The following is a 21,448-nucleotide window of genomic DNA, read 5'->3' as shown; positions in this document are numbered from 1 at the left end:
AATCATTTGCAATTATATAACTGATACTGGAAACTTTTAAAAGAAACACTATGGTGAAATGAAGAGTAGGACAAATCTCCCTTGAGGGACTCATCTATCCTTATCTTTTGTCTGGGCTGCTTCCTCTCAAATGACCTCCTATCATCTATTCCTGTAATCTTGCCACAGCTTCTCTACATGGAAAACCTGATCATGTGACAGTTCTGGCAAACCCCTTTTATGGCTCTTCCTGGCCTCCAGGATGAAAGTTGAAATTCCTAATAAGACCCAACACGCATGTTCAGCTTCCTGAATGTTCATCTCTCTAGATTTAAATTAGCACATATTTTGTCTTCGTCTTCAAATTTCCAGTGCGCTGGCCTCTACTCCATACTTATCCACAGTTCGTTCATATTAAACCCATAAATTTTGGCTCAAATGTCACTTTACCAAGAAAGCTTCTTCTGACCCCTTAGATTAGATCTGGAGACTAATTTTTGTGCCATTAGTTTTTTTTTTTTACCTTCATATCACTTATCACAGTTTTAATTTTATTTTTTTTAATTATTGATTAAAATCTAGTCATCCCAATGGACTGTGGCTCCATGAGGGCAGGGACACTGTCTGATTTTTGCTAAGTCCTGTATCTCAAGCATCAAGCACCATGACTATCACATATGTAGCACCTAATAGAAATTAGCAGAATCAATATGCATGAAGAGCATGAGGTTTTGAGACTCTAAGTGACTCACCCGAAGTTATATATACAGCTGGTAAGTAGTGGAACTAGGAATTATATCTACCTGACCAAATTCCTAAGCTGGTTAATGTGTGATTCCACCTCAAACACTAATTGGTTTTGATGGATTTATTTTAAAATGCTTTGGCGCAGACATAGTGATTTTTATCTGTGCTCATTAACTGAAATTTCAATGCTAGAGTAATCAGTTCTCTAACTGGGAATTTCCAATCTAAGAATGGTCAATTAGTATTATATCAGAAACGCAACACACGTGAAATTTTAGCTCTCATTATTCACATTAATACTTCCCGTTTTACTGATTAGCAAGTAGAACATTTAAAAAAATAATTCTCACTGATGGCTACAAAGAGGTATTCAAGCTATGTTTTTTGGCTAAAATATTTTAAAGGCACTTTCTACTCTTGTATGAACAGGGTATAAAACTCTGGTGAGGCATGTAGCTGCAACATTGGCTTATATTTCTAAGTTCTTGTGCCTAAAACATCTATTTAGGAGAAATTCTGGATGCCTGATGAGGAGAATCAGAATCAGAATAAGAATATTGCTTCCAGTGAATCTTTAGTGTAAGGATGTGGTTAGAGCCCACAGAAGAATAAAGATCTGTAACTTCATAGAGCTTACAGAAAAGATATTCTGAACTAGTTTGTATGTTAGTCTTTGCATGAGGCAGAATGTGATCTTGAAAGTGTTTCCTTTATAACCTTGTACCCAGGTTGTGGCAATATCTAACTCTCTCTAATGTCCCCAAAGTCTTTGGGGACTATCATTATATTCCAAATAAAACCTAACAGATGTGCACAAACAAATGGATTCAGATAATTTAACCTACTCTGTTCAAAGACCTGGGCTAAATGGATACTAGAACCATCAACCAATATAGGTCTTCACAGGGCCAGAACAAATTGGTAGGAGAGATTCAGGGCCTGTTGAGTTTTAAGTCTATTTTGGAAATCTAGCTGAAAACATCTTGAGTTAGGCATAAGAGCTAAGAATGAAAGAGCTCCATGTTAGAGATTTGGAAAGCATTAATAAACAAGTGGGCATGGAAGCTCCTAGAATCTCTGGGGAAACTGTTACTAGTAAGAAAAGATAATGGCCAGGGACCAGGGGTCACTGATAATATGGTTATTTTCCCAAAGTTAAAGACTGTGTTCTATGTTTTTAATGGAAGCACTTTAAAAAGTGTAAGTCATATTCAAAGTATTTAATAAATGTTGTGAATAAGTAAATGAATGAGCCAACTTGGCAACAAGTGAGAGAATAATTGGTCTTACTATTAAACAGAAAGTCTGCTGGACAGTCGGTGCAAGTACGGATTCATTTTCCTGGTAGATAACATATTGCTTTCATTATACAAAGTCTTCATTTTGTATAGCAGCAAACACTTTTTAAAACCTTTTCATTTGCATTTAATATTTTAGTTTCAATGTTAAATATTTCACTTCCGGGTTCAAGCGTATTTGAAAATAGTTGTCATATTTTAAATTGAGCAAATGTTTCTCCTCTCTGCATATATTGCTCCAAGACAGAGTTCATGTGAGACGGCACATTTTAGTTCAGAAATCTTAAAAGAAAAGACAAAAATCAATGCATAAATTATCTCAACAATGAAAAGTTATTAACTTAAATTGTTGTGTATATTTCTTCCTAGCTAAGCATTTGAAAATTTTATCGATGTAACTAGAGATATATTTCTAATCTAGACAATCAGAAATATAAAGGACTAAAGAGAAAAACACATTAAAAGTTCAAGCTTTTTTAATTTTCAAATTATTAAAAACATTTATGGTGTTTTAGCACCCAAACTACCTTTGTACAGAAAATTATACTTGCGTGACAGTAGGCAGAATGTTGACACCATTACCAGAGTAAAGTGGATTCATAGATCTAAGAAACAGGTGAGAAACATTTCAGTCTCTGTCAATCTGTCATGGACCTAAATCAAAGTATTCAATTATTAATGTGCCAGCATCTCTCTGGATAAGTCAGTCCCACCTAAAAGGTTGTTCAATTGCCTGTGTCTCAAAGTTGACATTATTCTGAAAACCTAAGACAAGAAGCTACATTTAATATGCTTCTTAAATTCTGGAGGAAAAGTTATATTATTTTGCTCGATCCTTAGATTGTATGATTTTAGGAACTACGGTCAACAAAAGAGAAGATATTTTGATTTTAATTTTAACTACGATGTGTCTCTAATCAGTGCTATTATTATTTGTCCCTGTATTAAGATTTTACTGAGATGTACCCAGCACAGCAAGGGGACGTCTCAAGGGGATGGGAGGAAAAAAGTGAGTAGAAAGAGATGTTTCATCTTTTCTCTCAAGGAACTTTTACACATGCAAGCATCTTTAGTAAATATCTTAAACACAAAATCTGAATATTTGAATTCCTCATAATTGGAAATCCACACACCAACGAGTCACATAATTTTGAAGCACTTGATGCCCAAATTGAATCAATATTTTAATGTCTGATTAAAAACAAAATGTTTAAAACACTATTGAACAATTTTGATTTATGAGGGGTTGTATAATTGCTCTGGTTATCTATTTGCTATGTAACAAATCACTCCATAACTGAGTGATATTAAACAAAAATGATAATATTATGCTTATAGATTGTGTGGGCCAGTAATTTACACAAGGCAGACTAAATACAGCTTTGTCTGCTCCGTAATGATTGGGGCCTTACCGTGGGGATTCAAATGCATGGATATAGCTCAAACACTGGAGGTTGAATAATCTGGAGGCTTTTTCACTCACATGCCCACTGCCTGGGCTGGGACCCTTTGAAGGCTGGGTCCCTTTGAAGGCTGGGTTCAACTGGGACTCCACCATAGCCCCAATATGTGGTCTTCCCTCGTGGGCTTCCTCCCAGCACTGCAGCCTCAAGGTATTTGGATTTCTTATACAACAACCCCAGGCTCCAAGAGCCAGTGTGCCAGTAAATAAGACAGAGTTGAATGGCCTTTAACTACCCAGTCCCAGAAGTCACATAATGTCACTTCAGCCATACTTTATTGGTTGAAGTTTTACAGGCCTGGCCAAATTCAAGGGGAGAGGATGTAGAGCTCACCTCTAGACAGGAAGGGTGTCCATTTCTGGCTGTGTTGTAAAATGTTCACACCCTTTCTATTCAACACTTTTACAAGATATCATTTATGAAACTGATTAGGTCCAGGAGTGAAACAATATTTTTTTAAGCTGTGGTGTGTGTTTGTGTTGTCTGTGTATGAGCTATTTTTGTCAAAGTTGAAACATTTTTACTTTTTTTTGACATCTATTTGTGCACCAAAAATAAATTGCCAGATTAATTCATCTTCATCAGTTCACCTGGCATGAAAGTGTTGGGGCAAGTCTCTACAAAGATGAAATTACCATAGCATAAGAGCTATTTATTTGGGGTCAGATTCTCCGAGTTTAAATATCAGCTTGGAAAATACCCTGAAAAAGTTATTTAACTACTTTGTTCTGCAGTTTCTTCATAGCATATTGGAGGCCACATTGACACACGGTCTCTGTGAAGATTAAATGAGATCGTATAAGTAAAAACATTTAGCATAACATCTTGTATTGGGAAGAACATAATAAATAGGGGTATTTTCTGGGCCCAAACAATGTGATTCCCATAGCAAAAGGAATTCTATTAATGAGCACAAAGAATGGCCTGAATTCAGCTGACTTTGCACATTCTTTCTTAAGATTTGAAAGAAAAATATCCATCCATGCAGAGAAGAGCCCACTGAAAAGTCAGTTTTCTCACCCTAAAAGTCAATTAGACTTTCGTTTGAAACAAAACGAATTCCGACATCATTGAGAACAAAGTCTAGACGCTATTCTCTCTGCTTTTACATATTCACTTTTCATTTGCCTCTGCAGTTGAGTCTTGCTGAGCCTAATGGGCTCTTAATTTACATCTAGCCTATGTGCATTGGTGGCAAAGTATTTTCTTTATAATAGTTAAAATTTTGTAAAGTCTTCACTCCAAGTATTCAGCTGGTTGAAGTTTACAGGTGAATTTAGTCAGTGGACATCAGCCAGGCTGAGACTGTGCGTGCTCGGCGCGCACAGGTAGAAAAAACAGGAACAGGCTGGCATGGCTTGCCATGGGGAACTGTCCCATGGAACCTGAATTTTTGAAATAGTGGATCACATCTATAATTGCAAAGTAACTTACACTACACTTTGGCATCACTAAAGTCTTTAATACCATCTGGAAAGGAAAGGGGCAAAAGCTTTCCTCGTAGGCGGCTTATAAGACTCTTAAGATATTTAGTGATCACATGTAATGTTTAAAATATTTAAGGCACTTTGAAAGGAGCTGTTTGAAGCGCTCTAAATGATTGCGTCTCCTAATTCACCAAGCACTTGCAAGATTTGGTTTTTAACAAGCAAGACTGGTTTTGATTTATGAAGTGCAAAAAAGGCACCTGAAAAAAAATATCTACTTGAAATTTTTGTTCTTTTTAAAAGGACCTGAAAGACAGTTTTGTAAAGAAATAAAATAAAAATAAAAAACATAAATTCTCCTGGGCTAATATTTTACATGCTAAGTAGAGCCTGGAGCTCATTTTTACAGCTGTTTTATGAGTCTTTAAAATAGTGATTTATAATGGAAAGAGTGACACAATCTTAATTATAACATGATGTACCAGGTATTATAATGAGCAAAGATATTTTTCTCAAATATGCGTAGTGTTTAACCTTTGATGAAAGGCTGGTAGTGTGTTCCTTATGATTATAATTCCCAATTATGCCTAGATCTCTACATACAAAGTTTCTTTTCTTAATAACTATTATCATCCCCTTATTTTTATTTTTCCCAGTGATAGAAATGATGCAGAAAAATTTTCCTAGAAAAATGAAACTTCTAGTCTAATTACAAAATAATAGCAAAATATTGTTGGACAGTATAACATATAAAATTCAATTCATCATATAATTATTTTACAGTTATAGATTTTATCTACCAGTATTAGGCTCTGGAGTAGCACTAGTGTGTCCTTCGCTAAAAGCAGATGTTGGCCATCTAACAGAAGGTTGCCACATGGGGCGTAAATGCTCTGAGAAGTCATAATTTCTGAGGCCCTGGCAAGTCCTGCAGAGGGAAGACAGCCAGGAAAGGGACTCTGGCTCTTAAAGTAGACAAGGATCTCCTTTGACCAACCTGTTTCCACAGGATCATGACCACAGAGGGAACTGAGAAAACACAACTGTCATATGGTCAGTGCCTGCAGAGCGTGTGCACATGCGTGCATGCATATGCACGTGTGAATGTGTGTGTGACTTTAACTTGGTTCGACAGTGTGCAGTGTCTCAGTAAAGAGGAAAATGATTAGTCAGTAGAAATAAATATCAAGTTAAAAGATTATTAGTAAATAGAAAAATCTTAATATATAGAAAAATGATTGTTAGTGTGAATGTCAGTGAAGAGAGACTTTATCATGAAATTAGCAGTAAAAACTTCCATGAACTAGAAATAATTAATGTCACAGTAATGCCCATCCTAAAATGTGGCTTTATTTTTTTTACTTTAAAAGGATGCTGTCTTCCCATTCCTTTAATTCCTAAAATAGAAATAATTTTGCAGAGTACTTTGGTGTGTGTAGATGGTATTTGTTTCATTTTATAGAGTAAATCATTAAACAGCAACATTGTATGTAATTAATATGATAATTCCCTTTGTGTGCCATCCTGAAATATAAAATAAAAATACGGTGCACTTAGTAATAATGAAGTACAAACATTTAACGAAAGAGATGAAGGCTTCTCTGTATAAAACTCCAGCAATCCAAGGCTTATTCAGGAAAATAGCAAAAAATCTCACAGATATTTTTTTACTCAGTTTGAAAAGCAACATTAATTGATAGCAATTCCAACTACCACTAAATGCCTTAGGTCATTTTTTAGACTGTATCCTAGTTCCCACCCACGTTATTTAAACGTAGCTCAAAGCAATTATAATGGGTTGCATAATAAAAATATAAAAATATTTGTATAATGCATCTTATTGTTAAAGCCACTAGCAAAACAATGGTCACATTATGGTTAGTTTGGATAAAACTGCTTTGCAATGGGAAGGCCCCCTAATTTAGTCATGTCTAGAGAAATGTGGGCAAATCAAATAGTTTTCCTGAACAATCTGTAATTCACACAGTAGATTTTTAATTACTGATTAAGATCAGGAAATTACAAAGACTAGTTCAAATCATAGGAAGATTTAGGAGAAAAAAAATTCACCAGTTTATTATAAACAAAGTGTGGACAGCATTGGTCTGTATTTTTCCATGGCCTTCCTGTTTGTTGGTCTTTTGCACTTACATTTCAAATAATAATATATTGTGGTGAACATTTACTGTTCTTAATTAATATATCTTAAGTGTCTAATATGTGCTAATATTGGTGAAAGGCAATGGGCACACACAAATGAAGAAAAATATTAGGCATTATCTTTGTCATCATGAGCTCAGAATACACTGGCATTTTTCTCAAAAACATGCTGTAATAACAGTTACATAAAAATGTTAATCATGAGTAAAATTTAAAAGCACATTTTTGATTATCAATAAACTTCCAAATATTAAATAAATTCCACATATTAAGTAGAATTATTACCACCATGTCAATTTGATACCCTTATCTTATACCTTTATGTTAAGACACTGCCTCATTTTAATACAATTTAGTGCCCTTATCTTAAGACAATGATTTTTTTTGTCTGTGTGAGGAATATTGGCCCTGAGCTAACATCTGTCAATAATCTTCCTCCTTTCCTTGAGGAAGATTGTCGCTAAGCTAAAATCTGGGCCAATCTTCCTTTAGGTTGTATGTGTGACACTGCCACAGCATGGCTTGATGAGTGGTGTGTATCTCCATGCCCAGGATCTGAACCCCGTGAACCCCAGGCTGCTGAAGTAGAGCAGGCAACCACTTAACCACTATGTCACTGGGCCGGCCCCCAAGACAATAATTCACTTTTCTGTCTCACAACCTGTGGGTTGAGTGGACTCAGATGGGCCTTCTCACTTGGATTCCCTTGTGTGGTTGATTTCAGATGGCAGCTGGAGTTGGACTAGATGTCCAAAATGGTGCACTCACTTGACTGGCAGTTGACATGGGCTTTGGCTGGGAGTTTAGCTTGAATTATTGGCCAGATTGTCTACCTGTGGTTTCTTGACATCACGTGGACTTCTCACAATATGACAGCTAGTTTCCGAGAACTAGTATTCTGACAGACAGAACCTACTGGAAGCTGCCAGTCTCTTAAAGCCTGGACTGGCACAGCTTCGTTTCTCCCATGTTCTATTAGGAAGTGTCTCAGATTCAAGGAGAGGATAGATAGACCCCTTCCTTTCAATGGGAGGGATGTAAAAGGATCTGTGGCCATTTCTAATCTACAGCAGCCTGAATCACACATTTTTTGCCACTAATTCAGAGACACCCCATTCTCCTCCTATTCTAGCCACTGCTGGCCTGATTAGTTCCACACAGGCTTTGACCAATTTTGCCCAGGCCCAAAACTGACAGCATCTCACTGTAACCTCTTACTCCTTGCCTTGGGCATTTTTGGCTCCATTTTATAGAAGACCCATGGGAACCCACTCAGCATGAATCCGTCTTGAGTGTGGACATGTAGGAGAGTTGACACACTGCAGCATACTCCTGTCAATGGAGGATGGGAGTCAATAGATGAATGTTTCCCCCTTTCTTCTCCCAGGCAGATAGTTCGGAGATACACATCAGAGTGGCCTGTGGGATTGAGCAACATGTTCCTCCAAGTGGGAGTGGTGGTGACCACTCTGTGCTTATATACAAGCCACAAATAAAACATTAAGGTCACATATCTAAACAAGAGAGCATGAGGCTATAGGCTGAATTGTAGCCCCCCAAAAGTCCTAAGTTGAAGCCCTAACCTCTAGGGTGAGTGTATTTAGAGTAAGGAAGTAAAGTTAAATGAGGTCATGAGGGTAGGATCCTGACCCCATATGATTAGGGTCCTTATATGAAGAGAAAGACATCAGAGAGCTCGCTCTCTCTCTCCCCCCATAAGGGGACACACTGAGAAGGGAGCCATCTACAAGGCAGGAAGAGAGTCTCACCAGGAACCAGATCAAGGGACACCTTGATGTTGGACTTTCCAGCCTCCATAATTGTGAGAAATAAATTTCTCTTGTTTAAGCCACCCTGTCTGTGGTATTTTGTTACGGCAGTCTGAGCAAATTAACACACATGAGTAGTAAACAGTCTTGTTTAAATAACTGGTTTGGGTAAATTCATCCTTAAATTAAAATTCTCTATCCTCTATGGTAAAAAGTTAGCCTTGTAAACTCTCTCTAGATTTGTGGGATATGTTGATACATTTCTTAGAGGATGATATGATACATTTCTTAAAGCATAAACTGATATTTTTCTGAAATGGAGATTTCAATGGGACATAGACTTGAAAGTAAGCCACAGTCTTCTGCAGAAATCCAACAACCCTCCAGATACTTCCAGTCACCCTAAACTGACTTGCACACCAGTCTTCATCCATCGTCCTGTAGACATGCTATTTGGGTTCCATTCCCCATCACGACTGATGTGTCCTTGGCCAGCTGCACTAATATGATTCCCAGACTCTGATAGGGTGTTCTAACATTTAATCGTAACGCAAGGCGAAACGAGTAAAATGATGACTCCATTGCAACTGTTCAAATTCTGCAAAGTAAAAATTACTCCTTTTCAGTCCCTGAGAAAACACTTGCTTAAATAGGTTCTTCCTGAGTGTTTGACAGCACAGCAGTATTCTTAAAGCCTTTATCCAGTTGTGATAAAAGATACCTCCCTCATCCTAAGCAGAGGTCTCCCCAGGAGTGCCGGTCTTTGGAGTCTAATCATTTCCAAGTAGCGGGTCAGGCATACATTGCTGGTTGTTATTAGATCACTCAAGTTTACACACACAGGAAAAATGCATGAAACCTCACAAATCCAATTTCTCTCTTCCCATCTGAAGAATCCAAGGCTCAGAGAAGTAATGTATGACCAAGGTCATGGTACTAATTAGTGACAGAAGCAACTCTGATGCTTTAAGGTTGAGATCAATACTATTTCTACTGCATCATTCATTCCTTCTCATTCCACTAGCTAGGATTATATTTGGACTATGTTTGTGTGTGTGTGTGTTTGTGTATGTGTGTGTATTAAATGACCATTGAAAGACGGCGTTAGTTCCATGTGGAATTTTCCTTCTGGCTTTCCCTTAGCTTTTGTCTACTTCATTTTACTTCTTGGAAACCAGAATATTAAATCAGGAAGAGCATAGATGTAAATAGTCCCATTTTCTTACATTACAATGAAATTCTTCTAGATTTTTGCGCCTTGTTTCTAAGAGGAAAAATATGTGAGAACAGATACGTACTTAACACTACTTAAATAAAACAGGGTTTAATAATCTCTACAGTTAAAACTTATCTTGGAAAAAGGATAAAGTTTTTACATTTATTCAGTGGTTATAAAGGTGAAGCAACTTTCTTGGTTCGTTTGGAAATATTGTTTATGTGTAAAAGTAGTGAATTTGCAAACTTGGTTTTGCTATTATATTTCTCTATCAAGTTCTGTTATAGAATAATTTAGAAAACTATGAATGTTTTAAAGGAATCCAATCCACCTTATTCTAAGTTGAATGAATGTTTGGATGTTGGCTTAATCGAGGTGTGAGGCAGAACAGTGAAATCATTCGAGCTGTTTAGCGTTAACTAAAGTCTCTTGGAAGTGTCTCAACTTCGCCACTTCAGAAGCTTTGATCAGGAAACCCCCAGGGCACCAACGTAACCTCGTGTGTCTCAGACATGCCAATCTGAGCACCAAACCATGCCTCCTTTGATTGCTTATGGTTGCAATTAAAAGACATTTGAACATATTATCACTTTACACCCAATTCTAAAAGTGAAGACCTCGGGAAAAGTATTTTAGATATTCCAACACTTGTTCCACCAATCAACTATTTCATCCATTATTCATCATAATAGTTCCTTTCTCTTTCCACGTTTCAGGTTAAAGCTGCTAAAAATAACATCACTGCTACCAACAAGAAAGAAAACACCAGAAAAAATGAATATGCCCAGTTCATGTCACTATTAGGGTTGGTTGAAAATCCTTGAAAAGATATATATATAAATTTTTTTAAATAAGACCCTAACAACAGAACTATTAGATATAATTTTCCTTTGTTAAAGCCATTTTATTTTATTTTATATTTTTGCTCGAGGAAGATGGTTGCTGAGCTAACATCTGTGCCAATCTTCCTCTATTTTGTATGTGAGACGTCACTGCAGCATGGCCTGATGAGTGGTGTGTAGGTCCGCACCCAGGATCCAAACCTGTCAACCCCAGGCCGCCAAAGTGGAGCACGTGAACTTAACCACATTGCCACCAGGCCATCCCTATTAATGTATTTTTAGTACTGGTTTTTCACATCAACATATTTTTCATGATAAAGAAACATGTACATAAATTTTTATCATAAACAAATTCTCTATTTGAAAAGAATTATTGAATATTTTTCAAGATCTATTTCCACTTATTACTCTTGTTTACTCTAACATAATATCAATGTTAAAATGTTAAATGTAATTCCGCAGTTTTTCCAAAGGATGCTTATTCTTTATGTATATATAAGCATCAAATGGATTGTTTTGACATTTATGAGCTTGGACTACTTTAGTTAAAATATTTTAGTTGTGCTCCCAAATTTAGTTGTGGTTGCTTAAATTTTTGCCAAATCCTAAAACTCAAAGAGACTTCCAACTAGCACTTCATTTATTGGCTAGTTCCTGTTTTCCGTTTCATCTCATCTTTTTTCCCACTTTCCCTCCTTCAAGCAAAACCTTTTCTTTTAATCCTCCAAACTATTTTTGCTTCCAGGCAATCTCAACCTGTTGACTCCTTATTTCCTGCTAATGTTAAGCTACTCAGTTCTAAGACTCACGTACACTATGTCAAATGGGAAAAAATTAAAATGCTTCAGAAGTAAATCTAGTCATTTTCTCTTGGCAATTGCTATTGGGCATGTTACATCTGTGTATAGCTTATATTTATTTTCACATCTCAAAATATGTGGAGTCCATACAAATTACACATCAGAAAGAGAACTGATGGGTTAATTACTCCACAAGTAGCATAATGACAGTGGTCCAGGTTTTCCTTTTGCAATAACTCTCTGAACTTAGTTTGAGAAGGTAGGAGCTAAAATAAGTCACTGGGTCACCCTCTAGATTTAAACTGAGTAGTCAGAATGGATAACAAATCATAGGCTCTGAACTTGTACCTCCTTACTTGGGAAAGGATTAAACTTACAACCTTGCCCCCTCAGTGTCAAATCCATTTGTTTATTTTGGGAGGAAAACACTTTCCTGCCTCTGAGTTTCACCCCAGAATCCCTTTGGAAAACTATTGGCTCAAGATGATGCATTCTTGGTAAATAAAGCAGAATCCGTAGCAAGCATATTTGCGGTTTGGTTTCCAACCAAGTTTCAATAGCTGGCTCTTAAGGTAAGTCCTGCACTCCTGTGTTCAGAGGCTCGATTTCTTTGACGGCTAAGGGCAAAGTGTTATGCATAGCTGGCTGATGATGCTGTGTGGAGGTGTTTCTAACCAGAGTTGGCACTAATTGGCAGGAAGGAAAGGATTCCAGAATTTAAAGGGATTTTATTCACGGAGAACAATTTATAAAAAGAACACAATGTTTCGTACTTTCACAGTGATCTGCCTTGACCAACGCCATAATAAAAGGTCTAGCGGTGGTAGCAAATTAACAAAATTATGTTTAACCAATGAGACAGATTCTCGCACATGTGTTATATCACTGTGGATAACTTTAAGTAGCATCGTTGCAAGGAATGGAAAATATTCCTTTGGGGTTCTGATGTTGAATTTCACTGAATGTTTTTATACTTTTCCCTTAACATATACTTCTTTGCCTCTTTCCCTATTTCTAAACCTGAAAAGGTTTCCCAGAGGGATCTTCTTTCTTAACCAGCTACAAAAGGGTTTCTAATAATGACTCAAAAATAAAACGGCTGGGGGCACAGCAGTTAAATGCTCATGTTCCACTTCAGTGGCCCTGGGGTTCGCTGGTTCAGATCCCAGGTGCGACCATTTGGAGCACTTGTCAAGCCATGCTGTAGCAGGTGTCCCACATATAAAGTAGTGAACGATACACATGGATGTTAGCTTAGGGCCAGTCTTCCTCAGCAAAAAGAGGAGGATTGGCAGCAGATGTTAGCTCAGGGCTAATCTTCCTCCAAAAAAAAAAAAAGAAAAGAAAATTAAAAAAATAAATAAATAAAATGGCTGACCCCAATGCCAATGGATGGGCAAGAAGGCAAGCAGATTTCTCTGAATGAAGAAGCCAGCCGTATTTCTTTACACTTACACTTTAACGCTACATATTTTTTTGAGCACCTACTCAGTGCCAAATAGTGATAAGCACTTTAAACGCCTTACCTTATTTTATCTGCTAGTAATTCAGTGAGGCAACTACAACAACTTGACAGCTGGAGAAAAAGGAGTTTAGAGATGTTAAGTAGTTTTCTCTAAGTTACAGTGCTGATAAGTGTAGGAGGAGGGTTCTGAGGCCAAAACTTGTAATTTATGCTACAAAACATGTGCTGAGCTGCTTTTAAACTCTTGCCACTTACTGATATGACACAGATATTTCTTATTTTAACCATCAGTTTTCTTTTAATAGATGTGTAGTTCAATTTAATTAGTCAAGATATTTCAAGTGAGCTCTGTTTTGCTGCCTTGGTGCTTATTTTTGCATTCAGAAGCATTTCTACATTAAAATACTAATATTCTTTGAAATTCACCTTGAAAGTATAATTACACATTTCAGTTCCTCGAGGCTATAATGATAGGTTCAATTTTCTGGAGTAAGACAAGAGAAAATACGTACTATTATTATTCAAAATGAGTTAATACACACTTGCAAGAATAATTGTCGTATCTTAAACCAAGGAACCATGTAGAAGATATGTCAATATAAAGCATAACTATTTCAGAAGCTCCAATTTCATTAAATCACAAATCTCGTAATGTTAATCTTCATTTAGATTCATTGAGAATGCCCTAAGGCCTCAGTTTGGAGGTGTACAAATTGTCTGAAAATTTCATTTGCACTCTTCAAAGTTTTTCAATCAACAAAATTTATTATAAATTTCATAAATATTGTCACCAAAAAAACATTTAGCATTTCATAATAATTTGATTGCAGTCCCTCATGCATAAAAGGAGGACAATTTGGGGGTATTCTCAGTCCTGATTCTATAAAAACCAAGGTCAATATTTGTAATATAATGGGCTTCCATTAAAAATGAGAAATTAAGGTCTGGCCCCGTTGCCGAGAGGTTAAGTTCGCGCCCTCCGCTGCAGGCGGCCCAGTGTTTCGTTGGTTCGAATCCTGGGCGCGGACATGGCACTGCTCGTCGAACCACGCTGGGGCAGCGTCCCACATGCCACAACTAGAGGGACCCACAACGAAGAATATACAACTATGTACTGCGGGGCTTTGGGGAGAAAAAAGGAAAAAAATAAAATCTTTAAAAAAGAAATGAGAAATTAAGTGAGCTTCGCCATCTTTATACATGTTCTTATTGTTAGATATTTGACTTGCTTGGTTAGTTTTCGACTTTTCTGATTATAATGCATCTAATTAAGACCCGACACAAGAGCGAAAAGCGGACGTGCAGAATAGTCCTGAGTATGCAAAACAGGAAGTAGCCAGTTATCTTAATATTTTTGTTGAAGCTGAGGATCCTACAACCAACTCTTGGGTGAAGATTATCTTTGAGCCATGATGCTGGAACAGTGATGGGAAAGCAAAAGGCTGAACCAAGTTAAAAACTACATCCCTTGGAATTAGAAGAAAATAAGACTTGACCCTTAACTTGGCTGAAGTATTTTAATCTTTTTCTAATAAGCTATGGTATATTACCCACCACCATGTCACTTTTTCCATGTAAGTCAGCACGATTTTTTAATTACATTTTTATTTTGAGATAATTGCAGATTCATATTATATTGTAAGAAATAGTACAGAGAGCTCCTATATACTCTTTACTCAGTTTCCCCCAAGGGTAACATTTTGAAAAACTATAATACAATATCACTACCAGAATTTTACATTGATCTAGTTAAAATACAGAACATTTTTATCATCTTGAGAAGTCCTTGTGTTGCATTTTTATAATCACACTCACTTCCATCACGCCCTACTCCCTTCCTTCCATCTTAACTTCTGGCAATCATGAATCAGATCTCCATTTCTACAACTTTGTCATTTCAAAAATGGGACATAAATGGGGTCATACAGCATGTAACCTTTGTAATTTGTTTTTTGTTTCACACAGCATAATGACACATACAAGTTGTCATGTATACCTATAGTCCATTTCTCCCTCCCAGGTTATATTCCATAGTATAGATGTATCTTAATTTGTGCTTCCAGTTTCTGTCTGTTATGAGTAAAATCGCTGTGAACACTGGTGCATAGGTTTATGTGAGAACATAAGTTTTAATTTCTCTGCGAGAAATACCCAGGACTGCAGTTGCTGGTCATATCATGGTTTCATGCTTAGTTTTTAAAAGAAGCTTCCAAAGTGTTTTCCAGAGTTGCTGTAGCATTTTACCTTCCCACCATGTATGAGTATCCAGTTTCTCTTCATTCTCACTAGCACCTATTGTTGTCACTTTTAGAATTATTTCAGATGTTCCAGTAAGTGGAGACTAACATCTCGTGATTTTAATAGGCATTTTCCTAATGGCTAACAGTGTTGAATAACTTTCCATGTGTTCATGTTCCACCTGTATAGCCCAAGGAAATACCTGCTCATGTATTTTTCCCATTTTCTAGTAAGATTGTTTGTTTTTTTACCATTGGATTTGAGGGTACTTTATATATGTTAGATACTAGTCCTTTGTCAGGTATGTGGTTTGCAAACATTTTCTCCTATTTTGTAGCTTCTTTTTTTGTTCCTTTGACAAGGGAATTTGCAGAGAAAATGTCATTTAATTTTATTCGTTGTTGGTGCCATTTCAGTGGATTCTGAGTGGTCCTGTTGGTATTGGAAATACCGGTGGCATAGCTTTCAGCATAACAGCAATATGCAGCCACCCCAGTATGACAACAGACACATAGGTGGTGTGATTCCCTGACAAGGAAATGAACTCAGGCCATGCAGTGAACATGCCAAATCTTAACCACTAGACCACCAATTTAATTTTGAGGAAATCCAAATCAATTTTTTCATTTATGTATTATTTCTTTGCTGTCAAATCACAAACCTCTGCCTGCCCCTACATCTCTAACTTTTTCTCCCGTATTTTAATAAAAGACTTATAGCGTCACATTTTACATTTAAATCTATAATCCATTTTGAGTTAATTTTGTATAAAATGTGAGTTTTAGGTCAAGGTTCATTTTATTTATGTTACTTTTTGTTTTGCCTATAGATAGGCCGTTGCACCAGAATGATTTCTTGAAGAGGCTACACTTCCTCTACTGAATTGCTTTTGTAGCTTTTTTATAAAAAGTCAGTTAGATATATTTGGGTAGTTCTATTTCTGGGCTCTCTATTCTGCTCCTTTGGTCTAGGGGTCTATTCTTTCGCTCATATCATACAGTCTTGATTACTGTAGCTATATCGTATGTCTTGAAATCGGGTAGACTGATTCCCGCTACTTTAGATCTTCCTTTTCAAAATTGTTTTATCTAGTCTAACTTTTTTGTCTTTCCATATGAAGTTTAGAATAATATTGTCGGGCTGGCCCGGTGGTGCAGCGTTAGGTGCTCACGTTCCACTTCTCAGTGGCCAGGGGTTGGCCGTTTCGGATCCTGGGTGCAGATATGGCACCGCTTGGCACGCCATGCTGTGGTAGGCGTCCCACGTATAAAGTAGAGGAAGATGGGCATGGATGTTAGCTCAGGGCCAGTCTTCCTCAGTAAAAAGAGGAGGATTTGGCAGTAGTTAATTCAGGGCTAATCTTCCTCAAAAAAGAAAAAGAAAGAAGACTATTGTCTATGCCTACAAAAAAGTCTTTCTGGGATTTTTTATGAGAATTGTATGAAACTGTATAGCAATTTCGGGATAATGTACATCTTTACCGTGTTGAATCTTCCAATTCATGAACACTATAGAGTTCTTCATTTATTTAAATATTTCTTTAATTCTTTCATTAGAGTTTTGTATTTTCAGCACACAACTCTCGTGCATGTTTTATTAGACTTACACATAAATATTTCATTTTTTGTTATTATAAATGGTATTGCATTTCTAATGTCAATATCCCTGTGTTCATTGCTAGTATATAGAAATACAATATATTTTTGCATATTTGTTTCTCTTGTATCCTGTGACCTTGCTGAACTCACTTATTAGTCCCAGTAGGTTGTGTTTTTTTTGTTTGTTTTTTGGGGTCTTTATTTTTGGTAGATTTTATGTAGACAATCATGTCATCATCAAATAGGGACAACTTTATTTCATCCTTTCTGATCTGTATGTCTTTTATTTTGTTTTCTTGCCTTATTGCCCTGGCTAGAGCTCCCATTACTATGTTCAATAAGAGTAGCGAGAGGACACATCCTTGCCTTATTGCTGATCCTAGGAGAAGCATTCGTCTTTCCCTACTAAATGTAATATCAACTGTGGGGTTTTTATAGATGTTCTTTATCAAGTTGAGGAAGTACCTTTCTAATCTTATTTTTCTAAGAACTTTTATAGTGAATGGATGCTAAATTTTGTCAGATGCTTTTTCTGCATCAATTAATATGATTGTGTTTTCATAGTCTGTTAATATGGTGGATCATAGTGATGGATTTTTTAATATTAAACCAGCTTTGCATCACTTTAATAAATGCCGCTTCATCATGGTGTATAATTTTTTTCATATGTTGCTAGAATCAATTTGCTAATATTTTGTAAAGGATTTTTGCATCTTTATTCATGAGGGGTATTGGTTCTGTAGATTTTGTTTTGTTTTGCTTTTCTGTGTTTGTCCTACTTTAGTATCAGGGCAAAACTAGCTTTATAATATGAATTTGGAAGTTTTCTCTCCTATTTTCTGGGAGAGATTGTGTAGAACTGGTGTTAATTCTTACTTAAATATTTGATGTAATCCTCTGCTGAAACTATGAGGGCCTGGACATTGACTTGGGGGAAGGATTAAATTATTAATTCAATTTTCTTAAAAGTTATTAAGGCTGTTCAAATTATCTACTTTATCCTTGGTAATATTTGGTGGTTTGTGCTTTTCAAAGAATTGGTCCATTTTATGAAAGTTTCCAAATTTGTGTGTATAGGGTTGTTCACAGTATTTCCTTATTATGCCTTTGATGTCTGCAGGGTCTGTAGTGATGTTCTTGTTTCATTTTTTATATTGGTTATAAGTGTCTTCTTTCTTTTTTCTTCCTCAGTCTTAAGTCTTGTCAATTTTATTGATCTTTTAAAAATTAAGCTTTTTTCCCATTGCTTTTCTGTCTGTTTCTCTTTTTTCAATTTCATTGATTTCTGCTCTTTATTATGTAGTAAGATGAAGTACAAACCCAAAACTATTCTTGGCAGACTTCTTAGACTAGGAAGTAGCATAAAGAATATATGGGAATGTTGTCTTGGTCCTTTTTATTGATTAATCCAGAGGCTGCTAGTTTTCAATGGGGTCTAGAGAAAGAGAAGACATTCAAAGTACCCCAGGCCTTCATATGGGCTGTTCTACCACCTGGATCTTATATCTGGAGCAATGGATTCTGATTACCAAAGGACATAAAAATGCTATTATACAATAGTGACAAGGAGAGGTATTTTAGTAGTGATTAACGTTATACTCCAGTCACTAGTTTATAGGATATTAAGCTGGGATTGTGATAGAAATAAAAGATTAAATACCTCTCGTATTTGAACGTAGGCTATGATAGAACTTAGAGTTTCCTCTTTTGGATATAAGGTAGATATATTTTCATATGTTCAAGGAATAATTGCATTGTGTTAAGGATGAGCATCTGTTTTGATATTGTTACTTGGAAGATTATGTGTTAGTGGAAGGTAATGTATGGATGATGAATAGGGAAAGGTATGGGTTACAGTCGTCTTTTGCGCATTCTTACTATTGAAGCTACAAAACTACATTTCCAACTCCCCACTGCAGTTAAGTTTCTGGGTATGAATCACTTTCTACTAAATAGATACCAGTCAGAAAGGAGGTAGAAGCAAGCTTCCTGCTCCTTTGACTATTGCTACTGGCTTGCACTGCCATGGGAGCATTGTTTTATTGCAACAAAATTCAAGGTTCCAGGCACTAGATTTGTGCATGTAAAGTCACTAGATTTGAGTGAGCATTAGTGGCAGCTGCTTCTCAATCTTTGAGTCATCTGAAAGTGACGTGTTTTTCAAGCCACTATTTCAGTGACTACTTCGGTGACAATGAACAATGATGCAGTCTCTTGATTCCACATTGTGGGAGAAGTGGCTGCTACCTTAGTAGAGATTCTACCAATGTTCTGGGAGTTATTCTTGGAAATTCAATCTCAAGTTTGTTCCCACATTCCCTCCAACAATTTGATCAGCACCTTAATTTTTGTATCAGATGTATTTCTTCTTAAAATGGCTAGAATTATTTTTGCTATGTGCATGACTGATTTGAAAGAAACCTCCATTTCCTTAATTCACGATTTTATGTGGTGAGACCTAGGATAACACTTCTGGTTTCTCCTGGCTTCCTCTGTCAATTCCTCTCTCTATTATATCTTAATTTTTTAAAAAAATTAGTTTTTGAGTTACAAACAGTTCAAGTCTTAATAAAGTAAGTCAATGAGAGACTCTTAACCTTTTACTCTCACCTCAGAATAATTAAAGACATGATTAGATTTGTGAAGCAATCTAAAAAAATGGAGGAAATTTAAAACTTTAAAAAGCAAAATCATATGCAATTCACTTTTGCTCAGTTTCCTTATCTACTAAGCGGAGATGGTTAATACACCTCTTTTCTGCTCCCTCTAGCCAAAATCTCTGTCCTCAACTATTTGAACTATAGCCACCACTTATTCTTTAGGTCTCACTTTAAATGTTATCTCTACAAAGACACATTCCTCAACCATGCTCTCATCTCCCATCCTTCGATTGTATTTCAGCACATCACTACATTTATTTCTTTCAGAGTATTGTCACAATCTAAAATGTCTTGTTTATTTATTTTTTTAATCAAATAAATTTTAAGCTCCGTGGGAATAGAGGCCTTCTTTCTCTGTCCACTGTTGTATCTCCAGTACTATTGTTGTGAATGACATTTGGTTGATCCCAAATGTTGAATGAATAAGAAAATGGATGGATGAATTAAGTGTTAATTTAAAATTCTGTGTGTTATATCTGGAAACGAACTTACCATCTAATTTAGTCATAATTTTTAAAAATGATCAAGTTTAGGAACACAAATAGAGAAATGTATTGTGGGAAAGACAAGGAAGAAAAGAGAGAAAACAAAGTACAGAAAGGAATAATGGGGTGCCTGCCCAGGGGTGTAGTGGTTAAGTTTGTGCCCTCTGCTTGGGCAGCCTGAAGTTCACAGGTTCGGATCCCAGGCATGGACCTACACACTGCTTGTCAAGTCATGCTGTGGCAGTGTCCCACCTACAAAATAGAGGAAGATTGGCAACAGATGTTAGCTCAGGGCCAATCTCCCTCACCAAAAAAAAAAAAAAAAAAAAAAAGAATAATGGATACAAAAATGTCAGTTGATGCAGTCTCTGAAATATGAATTCATTTGAAAAACATGAAGAAGTAAAAATATTATTTAAAGGAAAGTAGGAAGATAAGATTGAAAGAGTGTAAACATATTTTGGGAAAAATTTTGAAATGGATGAAAGATGGTCAAGTTGAAAGCTGCAAAATCATAGAGAAATGTAATAATTGCTGTTGGAAATCTGTATTATCACTAGCATGCAATAACTTCAGCTAAAGAAATGTGCTGACATAAATAAATAAGTAATATATAGAATAAAATATAAAATATATATTTATATAATTTATGTTATAATATAAAATATGTATTTCTCCCAAGGCCTTTAAAATTTTGTTTCATAGTTAATTTCCATGGGGTTGTTTTGGTGGTCTGTGACTTGAGTAGGATAGTGAATTAGGTGACCTTTCAAAGATTCTTCTAAGCCAGGGTCAATTAGGATTTTATCAGAAAAACTGAACTTCTAGGAATGATAGAGAATACGAGATTTTTTTCATAGGGATTCACTCTTATGTAATTGTGGGGGCTGCTTAAACAGTGTATGCCTGATCATTAGTTCTATGTTCCATGCTGGTCCTGGGCAAGGATTCAGAGATGTGGAAGGTGACCTAAGTGGGAACGGAGGGGTCTGCCAGCCCTGTTGCCCCATGACCACAAAGGAGCCGGAAGATCCAGTGACAATAAGTGTGAACTACAAGAACATTTGGAACAAAGGAAATAAAAGAAATGTTAAGAGGGAAACCTATATATAAAAAAAAACCTAGATATATATCAAATTGTTGGTATGTATGAATCTGATTTGGATCTTGAGCCACATAAACTAATTATAAAAGCAACAATGTCCCAACAATGTCTGGTGTCAAAGTTTTGAATTTCTGCATCTGATGGGTGAAAATGGTATACCATTGTTTAGTTTCCATTTGTGTTTACCTTTATATGA

This window comes from Equus asinus, chromosome 18 (assembly GCF_041296235.1).
Source record: "Equus asinus isolate D_3611 breed Donkey chromosome 18, EquAss-T2T_v2, whole genome shotgun sequence".
Taxonomy (NCBI): domain Eukaryota; kingdom Metazoa; phylum Chordata; class Mammalia; order Perissodactyla; family Equidae; genus Equus; species Equus asinus.
Note: the sequence above shows the minus strand (reverse complement) of the source record.